This window comes from Giraffa tippelskirchi, chromosome 14 (assembly GCF_054371585.1).
Source record: "Giraffa tippelskirchi isolate mGirTip1 chromosome 14, T2T-mGirTip1v1.2.pri, whole genome shotgun sequence".
In the NCBI taxonomy this organism is placed as follows: domain Eukaryota; kingdom Metazoa; phylum Chordata; class Mammalia; order Artiodactyla; family Giraffidae; genus Giraffa; species Giraffa tippelskirchi.
Genome location: NC_137288.1, coordinates 32,644,616 through 32,662,935, shown reverse-complemented (window position 1 = coordinate 32,662,935; position 18,320 = coordinate 32,644,616). Strand labels below are relative to the sequence as shown.

The window sequence follows — 18,320 nt, the reverse complement described above, 5'->3', positions numbered from 1 at the left end:
GGACATGTATACACTGCTATGCTTAAAACGAATACTCAAAAAGGACCGACTGTATAGAACACTGGATCTCTGCACAATGTTTTGTGGCAGCCTGGATGGGAGAGCATTTTGAGGGAGAATGGATACATGTATATGTATGGCTGAGTCTCTTTGCTGTTCACCTGAAACTATCACAACATTGTTAATCGGCTATACCCCAATACAAAATAGCAAGTTTTAAAAAAAGAATATATATGTGATTCCTTTTATATAAGGCTCTAAGAAGGCAAAATTAAACTGTAGTGTTTAGGAATGCCAATTAGGTAATAAGATTATAAAGAAAAGCAAGCACATGATTATCATAAAGATCACGATGGTGGTTACCTTTGGCTGGAGAGAGAGAGGCAGTTGGAAGGTATCTCGGATGCTGGAAATACCTTTATCTTGATATGGGTAGTGTAATTATTTATTCAAGTGTAGACTTAGGTTTCAGGTACTTTTCTGAACGTGTGATATAAATTTGCTACATTGTTGAAAGACGAACACTTGCCTCCTACCAAAGTGAAAATGAAAGTGGCTCAGTCATGTCTGACTCTTTGTGACCTCTTGGACTGTATAGCCATAGAATTCTCCAGACCAGAACACTGGAGTGGGTAGCCTTTCCCTTCTCCAGGGAATCTTCCCAGCCCAGGGATCGAACCCAGGTCTACCTGCATTGAAGGCGGATTCTTTACCAGCTGAGCCACAAGGGAAGCCCAAGAATACAGGATTGGGTAGCCTATCCCTTCTCCAGGGAATCTTCCCAGCCCAGGAATCGAACCAAGGTCTCCTGTATTGCAGGCGGATTCTTCACCAACTGAGCTATGAAGGAATAGGTCCTTGCTGAGTGTCCACTTTAAAGACAGCAGTGTGCACACGTCCACCCCAAACTCCCTACCTCTCCCTTTCTCCAACCTTTCCCCTGGAAGTTTGTTCTCTAAGTCTGTGAGTGTTTCTGTTTTGGAAGTAAGTTCATTTATACCATTTCTTTTTAGATTCCACTTATAAGAGATGTCATACAGTATTTCTCCTCTGTCTGACTTACTTCACTCAGGATGATAATCTCCAGGTCCATCCAAGTAGTTGCAACCTCCTCCTACCTCCTTCTTTTTCTCTTCCTCTTCCTCTCCCTGCTTCTTTTTCCTGAGCCTCATTTAGGTCCACAAGTTCTAGAACTATTTTATGTGAGGACAAAATAAACATCTTTTCCTAAAGATTTTTCTCTTTTCACAATTCTATTCTCCAAAGAAAGGTATCCCAGAAGATGTATGTTAAGAAAATGGAACTGCCTGGAATGGCTAGTCATCTCAGGGCTCATCTGTAGTACTTTCCACATTCCATTAGTCTCTGCAGTTGTGGGGGTGAGAAGAGTCATACTGTTTGGGGTTTGGAACACTGAAAGCAGTGAATAAACTCTGGTTGAGATTTTAAAATACTCCTTGTTCATGATGATATTGATGCTCCAAATTCTTGGATGAAGGAATATTACCTACCCTTTTGTGGGTGTAGGCAGTCCTGATGAATGTTGAGAATGCTGAGAAGCCTTCTCTAGCCCTTGGAAATGAAGGTAAGCAAACCCTTCACCCACCTGTTAGAGTACCTGAAATCTCTACTCATACCTGCAACCCCTTAGGGGTTTATTACTTCAGTTTACAATTTTTTCTCAAGGCTTTCCTAACAGCAGTTGCCCCTGGGAGGAAGATGTTAGAGACATATTCAGCATCTGGTGCCTCTGTGAGAATGAAATCTTTGATATTATCTTCGCTGCCTCATCTCTGCACACAGGGAAAGGTGAAGGAGGGAACAGCCTCTATGACAGGAAAAAGAGAGGGGCCCAGGGATGGTTATGAATAGTCACTTGTTCTCTAGCTATTGAATTGTAACCCCTTATTAGATAAATGCTGTTGTTTAGCCACCAAGTCATGTCTGACTCGGAGAAGGCAATGGCACCCCACTCCAGTATTCTTGCCTGGAGAATCCCTTGGACAGAGGAGCCTGGTAGGCTGCAGTCCATGGGGTCACTAGGAGTTGGACATGATTGAGTGACTTCACTTTCACTTTTCACTTTCATGCATTGGAGAAGGAAATGGCAACCCACTCCAGTATTCTTGCCTAGAGAATCCCAGGGACGGGGGAGCCTGGTGGGCTGCTGTCTATGGGATTGCACAGAGTCAGACACGACTGAAGTGACTTAGCAGCAGCAGCAGCATGTCTGACTCTTTTGTGACCCCATGGCCTACAGCCCGTCAGGCTCCTCTGTCCAAGGGATTTCCCAGGCAAGAATACTGGAGTGGGTTACCATTTCTTTCTCCAGGGGATCTTCCCAACTCCGGGATCAAACCTATTTCTCCTACATTAGCAGGTGGATTCTTCACCACTGAACCTCCAGGGAAGCCCTTTTAGATACACAGTTTACAAATATTTTCTCTTATTTCGTGGGTTCCCTATTCATTCTCATTTCGTGTTTCCTTTGCTGTACAGAAGATTTTTGTTTTGATGTTGACCTGTTTGTGTATTTCTGCTTTTGTTGTCTGTGCTTTTGATTTCATATCTAAGAAATCATTGCCAAGACCAGTGTTGCAAAGCTTTCCCCCTAGGTTTTCTTTTAGGAGTTTTACAGTTTCAGGATTTAGTTTTCAGTCTTTAGCTTATTTTGATTTGATTTTTGTGTATTGTGTAAGTTAGGGTCCAATTTCATTCTTTTGCAAGTGGGTATCCAGTTTTCTCAACCATTTGTTGAAGAAGCTATCCTTTCTCCATTGTATCACTTTGGCACCCTTGTTGAAGATCACTTGACAATTTGGCAAAGGACTTGAATAGATGCTTCCCCCTAAAAGAGACACAAATGAACAGCAAGTATATGGAAAGATCCTCAGCATCACTAATCATAAGAGAAATGTAAATCAAAACCACTATGAGATATCAATTCACAACCGATAGGGTGGCTATGATAAAACACAGAACCAAACCAAACCAAGTGTTGGCTAAGATTTGAAGAAATTGGAGCCCTTAGCACTGTTGGTGAGGAAATAGAATGGTGCAGACTCTATGGAAAAGTGTGGAATTTTCTAAAAAAAATTAGTTTAAGGAAAGTTCTACAAAGCCTCTGGGAGTCCTTCAGCCAAAGCCCATAGATTTAAAATGTTAGGATTTGGAGCCCTTAGTCATTCCTCTTCCAGGTAAGTCCAGGAGGCGCATTCTCCTGGCTCTCAGGGTAAGGAAGGAGAAGGCAGGCAGGATTCTGACAACAGACCCTGGGGCCTCCCCTCGGTGGGGAACTTTGAAGCTGGCTGACTTCCTCCTTTCCCCAATCACCTTGGGGCACGGAGATAATCTAGTCAGTGAAGCTGAGACTCCATGGCGCCAGCTGTCTGCATCCTTCAGTCTCTGTGAGACTTTCCTGAGCTTCTTGTTCGTGGAGGCACCTGAAGGCACCCTAGGAGTTAGATTCTAGGGGCAAGGAGAGAGGCTGTCAAAGGAAGACTGGAAGAGTTAAGCGGGGGCCCTTTCCTTCTGGCAATGCAGCTGCTGAAAGCTTGCTTCAGGGTCACATACGAACAAACCCAGAATCCTGCCATGAAGACCTGGCTCTGCCCTGAAAGAGAAGGGAGAGAAGGTCTAGGTTCCACACACGGGTTCTGGTGTTCTTTTCCTCCCTGAGCCAGCCCCACTGAACACCTCTTATCCCCTTCCAGATCTCGGCATTTCGCTGTCTCACCTGCCTTTCCTCTGGACCACTTCTGATGCCTGGGAACAGGATCATGCTTTTATCTTCTCCTCCCTCCCCACTCTGATGCTGGGAAAGATTGAGGGCAGGAGGAGAAGGGGGTGACAGAGGATGAGATGGTTGGATGGCATCACCGGCTCAATGGACATGAGTTTGAACAAACTCTGGAAGATGGCGATGGACAGGGAAGTCTGGCATGCTGCAGTCCATGGGGTCACAAAGAGTCGGACATGACTGAGTGACTGAATAACAACCCTCCCCATAGGGCAGGCCTTCTCCTCTCCCCTCAGTCCTCCTTGCCCTCAAGGCTCACTTGAATCCTCTTCCATGAAGCCTCTGTGACTTACCTCAACTGAAGCTTGCTATCCCCATGGCACTTTCAATGTAAACTGACGACACAGGATGTGGGTTGTTGTCTAATTGCTTCCCTGTTGTGTGGTCAGGCCACTCAAGGTAACCGATCTCTTGCTCTGTGTACATTCTGCGCTCTACCCATGGGTGCCTGCTTCACTTACCTACTAATGTGACTCACCTCCCTACATACCTGCCCCAGGCCCCAGCTAGTGAGCATTCTTATCAAAAGGGCAGTGAGGGGCACGCCCCTCTGCTAGTGTCTCTGGTAATGGATGAGCCCACCTAACATCAGTTCTTCTTTTAATTGGCAATTTCCCTTTTCCTCTGGAAGAGAAGTGCTACCACATCCTGCCCGCTGTCTGCTGAACACAGTGGGGTGCCTCTCCAGGACTTTGCTCAGACGTATAAGCCCCCCCATCCATTAAACCACCGATGTCTCTGTTGCTGACTCTGGGCTCTTTTTTTCCTTCTTGGAGCTGAGAAAGCACAGGTTTTGCAGGCCTGTAGGATGCAGTCCATCACCTGTGTATCTCATCCTTTCCCTTGACAGGGAGCCCCTCTAGGAATCTGTTCTTTATCTCTGTCGGATCACCCAGAACATGAAAGGGGCCCCTTTAACACACGTGAGGAACTTCAACTGAACAGTCAACAGGACTCCAGGGTCAGGATCAAAACTGATGATTACCTTGGGAGTCTGATTGGGAAAATTACATTGTCTCTGAAGCAAGAGAAACCTCTAGAAGAAAGCTAATTTTAGGGAATGATAGTAGCTTTTTCAACAAGAGGAGTTGGAGGAGCATGAAGGACAAGCAGATAGATAGTCCTACAGCAGGATGGGACCTGGGGCTGCAGCTGGGAGTCATCATCATGGGTTGGAATTGTTACCTTTATCAAGACATTGTTACTCAGTGTGGCCAGTTAACCACCCTCAAAGCAGTTGGGAGCATGTATCAGGCATCAAAGCTCCTCTGAGGTAACTAATCTCTGCAGAAGATGAAACACTGATGTGCTAAACAATGACCTGAGATAATTTAAATAAACATCTAAGGTAACAGAAGTGATGTGCAGCCCAATGTGTTATTAGTTGACAAGTGAGAAACACAGCCAATAAGTCATGCATGTGTGCATGCTAAGTTGCTTCAGTTCTGTCTGACTCTGTGACCCTATGGACTGTAGCCCATTGGGCTCCTCTGTCCATGGGATTTTCCAGGCAAGAATACTGGAGTAGGTTGCCATGTCCTTCTCCAAGGGATCTTTCCCACCCAGGGATTGAACCTGCACCTCCTGAATCTCCTGCGTTGCAGGGGGATTCTTTACTGCTGAGCCACCACGGTAGCCCCCAATAAGTCCTACTTGTTCCAAAAAAAAGGAGAAAACATTTTAGGCTGGAGAAATTCAAGGCACAGACTTACTCTGAGTCTTTAAAAGTGGCAGAGAAAAGGAGAAAATCCCAGGCGAGTGCAACTCATTAGCAAAAAGGGAAGGTGGGCGTGTGCAAATCAACTGTGGACATAGAAGTGTCCAGGAGATTCCAAGTATAAGGAGATTCCAGGATAAGGCTGTTGTAACACCAGGGAGCCTCACATGTCTGACTCAACAGACCTTTGCAAAACTCGGTGTGACCTAAGGCAAGGGTGCCTGGGTTAGGAGACACAGGTCTGGGCTCTAATCCTGCTTCACCACTTACTTGTGGTGTGACCTTGAACAAGACATTTAATCTTCTTGAGTCCTTGTTTCCCTTCTGTAAAATCAATCCCTGTCTGTGTTAAAGGGTCTTTGTGAACATCTGAAGAGAAAACATTTGTGATACTCTTCCAAACACAGCCGTTAATGGATGTTGGTTACTCTCAGGATTTCTGACCTCTTTAATACACGTAACACCTCCTCTGAATTCCTGAGGCCACCTAATGCTTGTGTCATTAATTTTGACTCCCTGTATCACCTGTTTTTTAATCTCTTAATTGCTACATGTGTTTGTAGGAGTTTCTTAATTAGAGAAAAAACTCACTGTGGGCAAGGGGCTTATCTTAGTCATTCACAGAATATTGTGGGCACATACTGGATGCTCGAAATGTTGTTGCAATGATTGATTTCTGTGTCCAGGAAGACCAAAGTAATCCCTAAAGATTTCCCAGAGGAAGTAGATCTCAGGGTTGACATTGACAGATGGGTAAGTAATGACAGGTAATGTTCAAGGGGCAAGATGCCCGGTGAGGGGAATGATGTGAGCAGAGTAGCAGCTTTTTTTTTTTTTTTTTGGATTCATTTAAAAAACTTTTCCGGATGCCTGATTTCTCTAGAACATTCTACCAGGTTTTGAAGTCATTTATCACACTGGTGCTTTGTGAGTAAAGCAAATGAAACAAAACCAAAAGAGAAAATATCCATCCAGCAGCTGGACAGCTCAGTTATTTTTAGGGACAGGAGGAGAAGCCAGTGTTTGGGACTCAGCAAAACATCCCACTCTGTTTGGGGTTGACCAGTCCCTGGAAATGCACAGACCTAAGCATTTTCTCAGCTGTAACTCTCCAGCACATGCGTATTTGAAAGGAAACTTAGTCCATCTGTTTCTAATTCATTTACATTGAACTCATCAAAAAAGCTGTTGACATGTCCTTTGCCTGGCCAAGTTCTCCGTGGGTTTTCGGAAAATCCCAATATATTATTGAATTCTTTTTGGTATCCTAGGGTTGTTGGGCTTTGCCTTTTTTAGCAGCTTATAGGGAGAGTGGAAAATGCTCTGAACTGGAGTCATTCCAAACCTGCAAAGCTCTGCTCTTCCCTCACTGAGTCTCAGTGGCTCTCGGAGTCTGATCACTTGGAAAGAGAATAAAGTAATAGGCATCCCCAAGGTCTCAGGTCTCCTCTATCGTGCTCTGAGCAGAGTCTGAGGGGTGGCTCAGGAGAGGCAGAAAAGTGCTTTAGAGGCAATTTGGCCAGGAGACTAATTACGAAATGAGTGAGTGAATGAGTGAAGCTGCTCAATTGTGTCCGACTCTTGCGACCCCCGGAGAAGGCAATGGCACCCCACTCCAGTACTCTTGCCTGGAAAATCCCATGGATGGAGGAGCCTGGTAGGCTACAGTCCATGGGGTCGCTAAGAGTCAGACACGACTGAGCGACTTCACTTTCACTTTTCCCTTTCATGCACTGGAGAAGGAAATGGCAACCCACTCCAGTATTCTTGCCTGGAGAATCCCAGGGATGGCAGAGCCTGGTGGGCTGCCGTCTGTGGGGTCGCACAGAGTCGGACACGACTGAAGCGACTTAGCAGCAGCAGTAGCAGCTTGCGACCCCATGGACTGTAGCCTACCGGGCTCCTCCATCTATGGGATTCTCCAGGCAAGAGTACTGGAATGGGTTGCCATTTCCTTCTCCAGGCTATCTTCCCGACCCAGGGATCAAACCCGGGTCTCCCACATTGCAGGCAGACACGTTACCCGCTCCGCCACCAGGGAAGTCCACAATTACAAAATAAAGAGTGTTTTAATTCTAGATACTGTGTGACCTTGGGTTAAGGGAGTTTCTTTTCTGTTCTTCAGTTCTCGAAAATATAGTAGGAGAATGACACTGCAATTTTTGATCCATCTACTAGACATGGCTTGTGTGGTTGCTGTGTGGATTGTGACTTTAGAAACAAAAATATCACAGTAAGAAAGTACGATTTTCAGATACCCAGATGGCAGTCCTGACCTCTTTGAGTAGAGTGTGTTCTCCCATCTCTAGCCCTGGGCATGGACAGTGCTGAATTATCTTTTTTTTTTTTCCTTAGGCTTGGTAATGGGGTCCAGCCTGAGTGTATAGCTCATGTCCTGAGTGATGCTGACTGCTCCACAAAGGGTGGGGTTGTTGACATCTGAGTCCCCAGCCTCTCCATTCAATATACATACTTGGGCAAACACGGAAGGACAATTTGTGTTCCTGTTGTCATAGGCATAGTTAATACCCCATTGGAAGACATAAATGTGTAACCTCTAGAGAACCGAAAGCTGAAAAGGAACTCAGGAGCTCACAGCTTTCCTCTTTTTTTTACATGAGGCAAACTGGGACTCGAAGAGGCAAAATAATGTGCCCAGTACTTACTGTGCTAAGTTTGATCATATTTGGCCACACTGGATGGAAGAAATTATTACCCCCATTTTGCAAGTGAAGCAACTGGGGTACAAAAGAGGCTGATAACTGGTCAAAGTCACTTGGTGAGCAAGTTATAAACTAGAATTTGAACACAGCTCTGTTAACTTCAAAGGTCAATTGACACAGAGCTAGCGCACTGAGGACCAGAACACGGAATCCTGGATCTCCCAGGTAGAATGTTCCAAAATGTAAAAGCCAGGTTCTTTGTTCACTGTGCTTGCCCCTCATCCATTCACAAGGGGTTGGCTGCCTGGGGAGAGGAACCCAGAGGCATAGGTAGAGAGGGTGATGAGAGGGTAAGTAGATGGAGAGGAATCTGAATCTCCCCCTCTGAGGGCACTGTGCAGGGTCAAGCCCTGTGGGCAGCTTCCAAAGATTCCAATATGACCACCATGATTGAGCAAGGGAGGTTTAGAAGCCAGCAGGCAGCAATGGCCAGTTGACTCAAAGGACTACCATAGTACCACTTCTGTAAAAGACACTTGGCACTGTCTACCTTTTTAATCTTTTTGCCTGAATACATGAGGAGTGTGAGGGAATAGAAGATGTCTTAAGAGCAGACCGAGCTCCCTTTACTATCTCTTTGTTCTTAGGCTAGATAGAGCCTGGCCAGCATTGGAGGAAGGAAGGAGATATGGGATACATGATGGAGTTCCAAACAAGGCTCAGCTCATTTGTGCTTTTTTTTTTTTTTTTTAATAATTAGAAGTGTTAGCCAGCAATGAGATATGCCCGGGTTGTCACTGAAGCTCGGAAAAGAGATTTGACAGGGCCTGTCTGAAAATAGGAGTTGGGAAATGATTTCTTGTCTGTGCCCTATGAGTTCCAGCTGTTCAATGGGCTGATTATCTTCTCTTTCCCCATCTGTCTATCAAATGGAGGGAGCCAGAGAATGAAATGTGTCTTTAGATGAGCTTTCTCTTCCTCCTCTTCTATTGGGCACATTTTGCTCGTGTCTGCACTCCCTGGTTTTGGCCAAAGAAAAAGACCCGGGTACTGCCGGGCCTGCTATTCTTCCCAGATTAACTATTCAGTACCAGAAAGTCCAGCTGAGGAGGGAGGGAAGGAGAGAGAAAGGGAAGGAAGGAGTTGGGGTGGGGGTGGGGGGGTGAGACAGACAGAGAGCAGGGAGAGAGAGAGGGAGGACAAATGACAGGGAGGGAAAGGGACAAGGTGTAAGGGACAGAGCGGTGAGAAACGCAGCAGTGGGGAGAAAAAGTTGACCTCTCAAACAGGAAGAGGGAAGGGAGTAGGGGGTTGGGAAACAGGGAGAAGAGTGGAGGGAAGGGGTGAGAAGGGGGTCGGCGGGGCGGAGAGGCATGGTCTGGGGGTCAGAGCTGGAGCAGCTTCCTGCCGGGCCCGTGGTCCAGCCAGCTGCTGGAACATCTGCATCCTGGCGGGGGTGTTTCCAAATGGAGCTGCCTCTTCCTGGACTTCCTCCCCGCGCACGCTGGGGCCTGCCCCCTTAGGCCCCTCCCACCGCGCTTGCGGTTCCTCTTACTCATCCGCCACTCGGGTCCAAACAGCTAAATCAGCTCTGAAGGTAGGCGAGCAGTTGGGCAAGAATGGAGTCAGCCAGGGGAAGCAGTGCTTGCCCTTGGACATCACCACGCCAGGTGCGGGAGGAGCTAACTGGCTGCACCAGTGCTGCCCTGACCTCCGCTTGAATGACCGACCGAGTTTAGGGAAAGAACCTGGAAACGGAAGTCGGGACCTGGGGGGCAGAGACACTGCATGGTTGCATGGTCTTCGAGAGCTGTGAGTCTTCTCAGTTCCATCATCTGTAAAATAAGGAGCGGAAGTTCCATTCTGATGATGACTTTGGAGGAAAAAAATACTTCGCAAATCTCACTTTAGCACCCTTGGTGCCTGGTTCCTGAGTTTGGATACAGAGGGTTCAGATGAAAGTTGCACGTTCTCACCGTCTCCTCAGTGGCTTTCATCTTGCTGCAGGGCCTCATGCCTGTGGTGGGGTCCGACTCGAGAGGCCTCTGCAGTGGTGCCACTCCTGGAGGGGCGTGCTAGATGCTGTCAGGGCCAGCCTTCAGCCCCTGAAGGAGGGAAAGCTTGTTCCCCTCGCTTCTATGATGTCCCCTCAGTCTTTCTAGAGTCCCCCATTTTCTGGGGTCACCCTTGGGCATCCACCCCACTCTGTCTCTCAGCTGACAGATAATTGATCTCTGTGAAGCTGCCACAAGACCAGGAAGGTTCTAACTGCTATTTGATGAAAAGAGGTTCTGGTTTAGCTCTGGGAAGTCTCACTTGTAAAGGCCATCCTGCTCTGGCCCCAGATGGCTCTTCTGGTCCTTCCCGTTCATCTTCTGTTTCCTTCTTTTCCCAAATCCTATGATGATGTCTTCGGGGCAGCCAGCTCAGGGGAGCTGAGGCTTAATTCTGTGGGAGTGGGAGGTGATTTCAGGGAACCCACTCAGCTTGGCTAGTGGGGAGAGGCTGGAGGAGGGGGTGGACAATCCCCAACCTCGGTTCCTGTCATTGGTCTGACCCTAGCACTGTTGCTGTAGTTTACCTCTGGGGCTACCACAGCCAGACTGCTGGTGGAGTCATCCCCAGGACCCCAGCCTTTCCTGAAACCTCCTGGCTTGATAACCCTCCCTCCTTTAGGGTCTCTGCTCTTATGAACCCTTGCCAGGATGCTTTCAGGGGGCAGTGATGGTAGAGTTAAATTCAGTTCAGTTCAGTCGTTCAGTCGTGTCCGACTCTTTGCGACCTCCTGGACTGCATCACACCAGGCTTCCCTGTCCATCACCAACACCCAGAGTTTACTCAAACTCATGTCCATTGAGTCAGTGATGCCATCCAACCATCTCATCCTCTGTCATCCCCTTCTCCTCCTGCCTTCAATCTTTCCCAGTATCAGGGTCTTTTCCAATGAGTCAGTTCTTCACATCAGGTGGCCAAAGTATTGGAGTTTTAGCTTCAGCATCAGTCCTTCCAATGAATATTCAGGACTGATTTCCTTTAGGACTGACTGGTTGGATCTCCTTGCAGTCCAAGGGACTCTCAATGGTCTTCTCTAACACCACAGTTCAAAAGCATCAATTCTTCCGTGCTCAGCTTTCTTTATAGTCCAACTCTCACATCCATACATGACTACTGGAGAAACCATAGCTTTGACTAGATGGACCTTTGTTGGCAAAGTAGTGTCTCTGCATTTTAATATACTGTCTAGGTTGGTCATAGCTGTTCTTCCAAGGAGCAGGCATCTTTTAATTTCATGGCTGCAGTCACCACCTGCAGTGATTTTGGAGTTCAAGAAAGTAGTCTGTCACTCTTCCCATTGTTCCCCCATATATTTGCCATGAAGTGATGGGACTGGATGCCATGATCTTAGTTTTTTGAATCTTGAGGTTTTTTTTTTTTTTTAATTTATTTTTTAATTGAAGGATAATTGCTTTACAGAATTTTGTTGTTTTCTGTCAAACCTCAACATGAATCAGCCATAGGTATACATATATCTGCTCCCTGTTTAACCTCTCTCCCAGTTCCCTCCCCATCCTACCCCTCAGAATGTTGAGCTTTAAGCCAACTTTTTCACTCTCCTCTTTCACCTTCTTCAAGAGGCTCTTTAGTTCCTCTTCACTTTCTGCCATAAGGGTGGTTGTCATCTGCTTATCTGAGGATATTGATATTTCTCCCGGTAATCTTGATTCCAGCTTGTGCTTCATCCAGCCCAGCGTTTCTCATGATGTACTCTGCATATAAGTTAAATAAGCAGAGTAACAATATACAGCCTTGGCTACTCCTTTCCCAATTTGGAACCAGTCTTGTTCCATGTCCAGTTCTAACTGTTGCTTCCTGACCTGCATACAGATTTCTCAGGAGGCAGGTCAGGTGGTCTGGTATTCCCATCTCTAGAAAAATTTTACCACAGTTTGTTGTGATCTACACAGTCAAAGGCTTTGGCGTAATCAATGAAGCAGAAGTAGATGTTTTTCTGGAACTCTCTTGCTTTTTCTATGATCCAATGGATGTTGGCGGTTTGATCTCTGGTTCCTCTGCCTTTTCTAAATCCGGCTTGAACATCTGGAAGTTCATGGTTCACATACTATTGAAGCCTGGCTCGGAGAATGTTAAGCATTACTTTGCTAGTGTGTGAGATGAGTGCAATTGTGCAGTAGTTTGAGCATTCTTTAGCATTACTTTTCTTTGGGATTGGAATAAAAACTGACATTTTCCAGTCCTGTGGCCACTGCTGAGTTTTCCAAATTTGCTGGTATATTGATTGCAGCACATTCACAGCATCATCTTTTCGGATTCGAAATAGCTCAACTGGAATTCCATCATCTCCACTAGCTTTGTTCGTAGTGATGCTTCCTAAGGCCCACTTGACTTTGCATTCCAGGATGTCTGAATCTAGGTTGGTGATCACACCATCATGATTATCTGGGTCGTGAAAATAATTTTTTGTGTAGTTCTTCTGTGTATTCTTGCCACCTCTTCTTAATATCTTCTGCTTCTGTTAGGTCCATACCATTTCTTTCCTTTATTGTGCCCATCTTTGCATGAAATATTCCCTTAGTATCTCTAATTTTCTTGAAGAGGTCTCTAGTCTTTTGTATTCTATTGTTTTCCTCTATTTCTTTGCATTGGAGAAGGAAATAGCAACCCACTCCAGTATTCTTGCCTTGGGAATCCTCATGGACCGAGGAGCCTGGTGGGCTACAGTCCATGGGGTCGCAAAGAGTCAGAATGACTGAGTGACTAAGCATAGCACATTTCTTTGCGTTGATCACTGAGGAAGGCTTTCTTATCTCTCCTTGCTATTCTTTAGAACTCTGCATTGAAATGGGTATATCTTTCCTTTTCTCCTTTGCCTTTAGCTTCTCTTCTTTTCTCAGCTATTTGTAAGGCCTCCTCAGACAACCATTTTGCCTTTTTGCATTTCATTTTCTTGGGAATGGTCTTGATCCCTGCCTCCTGTACAATGTCATGAACCTTCATCCCTAGTTCTTCAGACACTCTTATCAGATCTAATCCCTTGAATCTATCTGTCACTTCCACTGTATAATTGTAAGGGATCTGATGTAGGTCATACCTGAATGGTCTGGTGGTTTTCCCTACTTGCTTCCATTTATGTCTGAATTTGGCAATAAGGAGTTCATGATCTGAGCCACAGTCAGCTCCCAGTCTTGATTTTGCTGACTATATAGAGCTTCTGTATCTTTGGCTGCAAAGAATATAATCAATCTGATTTCGGTATTGACCATACAGTGATGTCCATGTGTAGAGTCTTCTCTTGTGTTGTTGGAAGAGGGTGTTTGCTATGACCAGTGTGTTCTCCTGGCAAAACTCTGTTGGCTTTTGCCCTGCTTCATTTTGTACTCCAAGGCCAAACTTGCCTGTTATTCCAGGTATCTCTTGACTTCCTACTTTTGCATTCCAGTCCCCTATGATGAAAAGGACATCTTTTTTGGGTGTTAAGTTCTAGAAAGTCTTGTAGATCTTCATAGAACTGTTCAGCTTCTTCAGCATTACTGGTTAGGGTATAGACTTGGATTACTGTGATACTGAATGGTTTGCCTTGGAAACAAACAGAGATCATTCTGTCATTTTTGAGACTGCACCCAAGTACTGCATTTTGGACTCTTTTTGTTGACTATGAGGGCTACTCCATTTCTCCTAAGGCATTCTTGCCCGCAGTAGTAGATATAATGATCAGCTGAGTTAAATTCACCCATTCCAGTCCATTTTAGTTCACTGATTCCTAAAATGTTGATGTTCACTCTTGCCATCTCCTGTTTGACCACTTCTGCTGCTGCTGCTGCTAACTCGCTTCAGTCGTGTCCGACTCTGTGCGACCCCATAGACGGCAGCCCACCAGGCTCCGCCGTCCCTGGGATTCTCCAGGCAAGAATACTGGAGTGGGTTGCCATTTCCTTCTCCAGTGCATGAAAGGGAAAAGTGAAAGTGAAGTCGCTCAGTTGTGACCACTTCTAGTTTACCTTGATTCATGGAGCCAACATTCCATGTTCCTATACAATATTGGTCTTTACAATCAAAACTAATCCAACTGATCACATGGACCACAGCGTTGTCCAACTCAATGAAACTATGAGCTGTGCCATGTAGGGCCACCCAAGATGGATGGGTCATGGTGGAGAGTTCTGACAAAATGTGGTCCACTGGAGAAGGGAATGGCAAACCACTTCAGTATTCTTGCCTTGAGAACCCCATGAACAGTATGAACAGTATGGTAGAGTTAGGGTAGAGTTCTCTCCACCCTTGAACATTTGTGGGGATCTATGAACATTGTGAGGAAGGTACACCCCACCCCCTGGTATTTCCAGCCTCTTTCAGTCAGAGTGAGGTTCACATGGCCCCTTGCTGTCTTCAGTCTGTCTTCAGTCTCTTCTGGTTTTGGCTTCCTCAAAGCTCTGCACAGACCCAGAAAGTTTATGGGTGTCCCCAGATGAGCAGTAGGACTTGAGGGCAGACACAGGAAGGGTGTGTCTGAACTTAGCTGAAGCTCCCCAAGTGGTCCCTGGAGAGGGTGTTGTCTTTGGGATTCATTAGCCCCCTGGAGAGGGGGGTGCAGTGCAGGTTGAAATGTAGTTAGATGCCTCAGGTGTATTTATATGCATTCACAGGACATAAATCCCAAGCACCAAAATGGACCTACAAGCAGGAAGGGACTTGCCACCTGGTGAACACCTACTGTGTGGCCGTTGATAACTCATCTACCCCTCACCGCAGTTCTGCTGGTATGTATCTGTATCTGTGTTTATCTGTAAGTGCTGTTATGTCCTTTTACAGATGAGGGCTCTGGGGCTCAGAAAGATTATGAAAATAGCCTAGGATCACAGTGCAGCAAGTGGCAGAGCTGGGATTTCTAGGCTGGGATTTAAGAGGAACTTGGCCTGTTTGGATCCTGTCTTGGGGAAGTGTGATGAAAGGGACAGTGGGGCACTGCTCCCTTGCTCCCAGGGGACTCCCCCGCAACCCCAGTTACTCCCAAGTCAAATTCTTGTTGCTTCTCCTCAGCCCTTGCTGGGAAGGTCCTCCCTTCCTGCTTCTGACCCCCTCTCCTCTCCCCTTGCCATTTTGAGCTCTTGCAGTGAGCATGGGAGACCCGAGGAAGTTTACTCTGCATGCGGGGTTCCTTCCTCTGTTGGGACTGGGTGCTCCTGGTTTGCCTAGGTGGGGTCTCATGGTGTCACTCCCTGAAGTGCTGAGCATAGCTAAGCCATGGGAGCTTCTCTCGGGCTCTGACCTGAACCAGCTTTGTCTGGAGGCTGGGGCAGGGAGGGTCCCTCTGCCAGCAGGTGCTTAGCTGGATCGTGGCTGAAGGCAATGGAGTGCAGACAATGGCTGGTTGCCCACATGGTCTTGAGTTGCCATACAGAGGCCTACTCGCAATCCCACATGCCTGTCCTCAGCATAGCCAGCCTCTAGGGTCCCTGCTTTCCCCTCGTCTGTGTGCACGAAGCTTTCCACAGCGGGGTTCTGGTGCAAGAATGCAGTCACATGAATGCGATCACATGAATGGAGTCACACAGTTAGGTGCTGACACTCACAGACATCCTCTACTTAGCTTCCCGGATGACATATCATAGTATGTACTTTCCTGTGAATCTGGTTAGTGGCCCCATCCACCGGGCACTGGTGTCGCTACAGGCATCCCTGCTTCCTCTGGGCATGGTCCTGTCTTCTGGGCCCAGGTCCCCTGCACCCCTCCTGCCTCCTGCACCCCTGTGATCTGCCACTGGGCACCGCTGCTGTTGTGGCCACCTCCTCCACGGCCAGGTGACACTAGGGACTGAGGCTGCGTGCAGTCCACAAGTCAGAGGGTGCCTCCCTACCCCTCTGTGTGCTTTAGATGGAGGTCACAAGTAGAAGCCTGTGCTGTGATGCCTGGCAGAGCTTTTGGTGAAGTGGCATTTTCTGGATTTTACTTGTAGCCACTCTTCCCCTTGAACCTGAGACATGGCTGGACTGGGAGGGGTGTGTGAGGAACAAGGATCATGCCGCTCCCAACATGACGTTTCTTCCGCAGCCACGACTGCTCAGCGCCTGGGCCAAGCCTGGCTTGCTGACGCCTGCTTATTTTAAGAGGGCTTTCTGCCAGGAAGCTGCGTATGTGCTTGCTCAGCCGCTCAGTTGTGTCTGACTTTTTGAGACCCCATGGACGGTAGCTCGCGAGGTTACTCTGTCCATGGGATTCTCCAGGCAAGAATACTGGAGTGGGTTGCCATTCCCTTCTCCAGGGGATCTTTCTGACCCAGGGATCAAACCCAGGTCTCCTGCATTGCAAGAGGGTTCTTTACTGCTGAGCCACCCTGGAAGCTGCTTAGCCTCTTGTGAAACAGACGCTGGAGGGTTTTCCTCACCTGGTTTCCAGGCCTCTCTTGATCCCAGCAAGCTGATATGGGGAATGCCTCACTGTGACCCCATCTGCCTCTTTATCACCTCCTTTGTGTTCTTTCTGCTTCCAGACCTCCATCATGCCTTTTCCCCTGCCTGGAACAAGTGCAGTTGCATGCCTGTGTTGTGATATCTGGTGGCAGCTTCTCTCCAACCAGCTAAATCCTACTTGTCCCTTGGGACCCAGCTGACACCCCTCCCCTCAAAGTTGGGAAGCTTCCCTTGATTAGCAGCCCTGCATCACTGCTCCCTCTTCTCAACTCCTATAGCCCTTAGTTGGACCCACCCATACAGTCATGTGACCACTTTACCCCTACACTAGGTGAGATGTTTGTGTCCCTCTACCTCTAGTTCCTGTATCGAAACCTAATCTTCCATGTGATGGTATTTTAAAGTGGAACCTTTGGGTGATTAGGTCGTGAGGGTGGAGCCCTAGTGAATGGGATTAGTGCCCTTATAAAAGAGGCCCCAGAGAACTTGCTCCTTTCACCATGTGAAAACGCAGCAAGGAGATGGCTGTCTATGAGCCAAGAAACAGGCTTTTAGCAGACACTGAATTTTCCAGTGCCTTGATCTTGAACTTCCAGCCTCCAGACCGTAGAAAATACATTTCTGTTGTTCATAAGCCACTCAGTTAGTGGTACTTTATTACAGCATCATGAACAGACTAAGAAACCCCCCAAGTAATTCTCTACCTGGTATCACTTCATTCCAGTTCTCTACCTGGTATCCAGGTATACCAGTTCTCTACCTGGTATCACTGGACTAGTGTCAGTGAGGTCTTGCAGTACATGCAGTTTGTTTCTCTTGCTTTTTGCAAAGCACTCACTGCTTGGCTAGAGCTCAGCAAAACTATGATGTCTGTTGGAGTAAAAGCATGGACATGCTTGATGTAGGCCTGGGAGGTCCAAGTAGCTCTTTTCCTTGTGCTGCCTTAAAATCCTGACTTGGTTAATTAAGACACACTGAGAAGTCATGAGAACTGACATCTTCTGTTTGCAAATCATACTCTGTTCTGTCCTGCCCTTGTCCCCCAAGCCACCTGATTGACAGCCCTGAGAGCAAAAGTGCCTGCAGGTCCCTTCCAGGTGCTGCCTCTCCACCTCTAAGGAGGGAGATTTAGTTGTATGGATTTTGGCAAAGGTTTAAAACCTGCAATAAATAACAAAAAATTCAGCCTACCATTCTGCATATTTTATAACTCAGTCTAATAAAGAAATAATCCAAGATGGCACCTGCTAAGAAAACTTAGTTTATTGAAATATGACTGTAATATAGAAAAGATGGCTAATGCACTAGGCTGCAAGATATTAATGCTCTACACTTCAGCTGGTGTGTTTAAAAGAAGTCTCTCATGTATTTTATTTTATTTTATTAGGAGCCATATCATTAGCTTTTAAAGACATTGTGAGTGAGAGAGAGAAGAAGAAAAGAGATTTGAACTATTGAAAAAAAAAAAAGTCAGCAACTCAACCTGCCTTTCTCTACAAATGAAACAAACAAACCAAAAACAAAGTGTTTTTTTTTCATAAACATTTTTTTTTCCTGGCTGGGATATTAGGACAGTATATTAAATTCCCCCAAAAGGAGGCCCTAGAACTATTTACATAATAATATCTCCACTGTGGTTGTGACAGATGGGCTTCACTGACGCAGACATACTGTTAGGGGCTTAGCAATAGATTAAAAAAAACCACCACAATAC

General features: G+C 46.6%; 2 long non-coding RNA genes across 2 annotated transcripts in view; one reads left to right on the top strand and one right to left on the bottom strand.

Moving 5' to 3' along the window:
* Positions 1 to 2,595: 2,595 nt before the first annotated feature.
* Positions 2,596 to 8,364, bottom strand: LOC145534223 (uncharacterized). Its single transcript, XR_014074357.1, has 3 exons — positions 8,183 to 8,364; positions 3,334 to 3,613; positions 2,596 to 2,848 (listed from the first exon to the last, which is right to left on the bottom strand). It is a non-coding gene; the product is annotated as an uncharacterized LOC145534223 (long non-coding RNA).
* Positions 8,365 to 8,452: 88 nt separating this feature from the next.
* Positions 8,453 to 18,320, top strand: part of LOC145534222 (uncharacterized) — a 75,893-nt gene continuing 66,025 nt past the window's right edge. The window contains exons 1-2 of the long non-coding RNA XR_014074356.1: positions 8,453 to 8,529; positions 14,842 to 14,955. This is a non-coding gene — a long non-coding RNA (uncharacterized LOC145534222). The remainder of the gene's footprint in view (positions 8,530 to 14,841; positions 14,956 to 18,320) is intronic.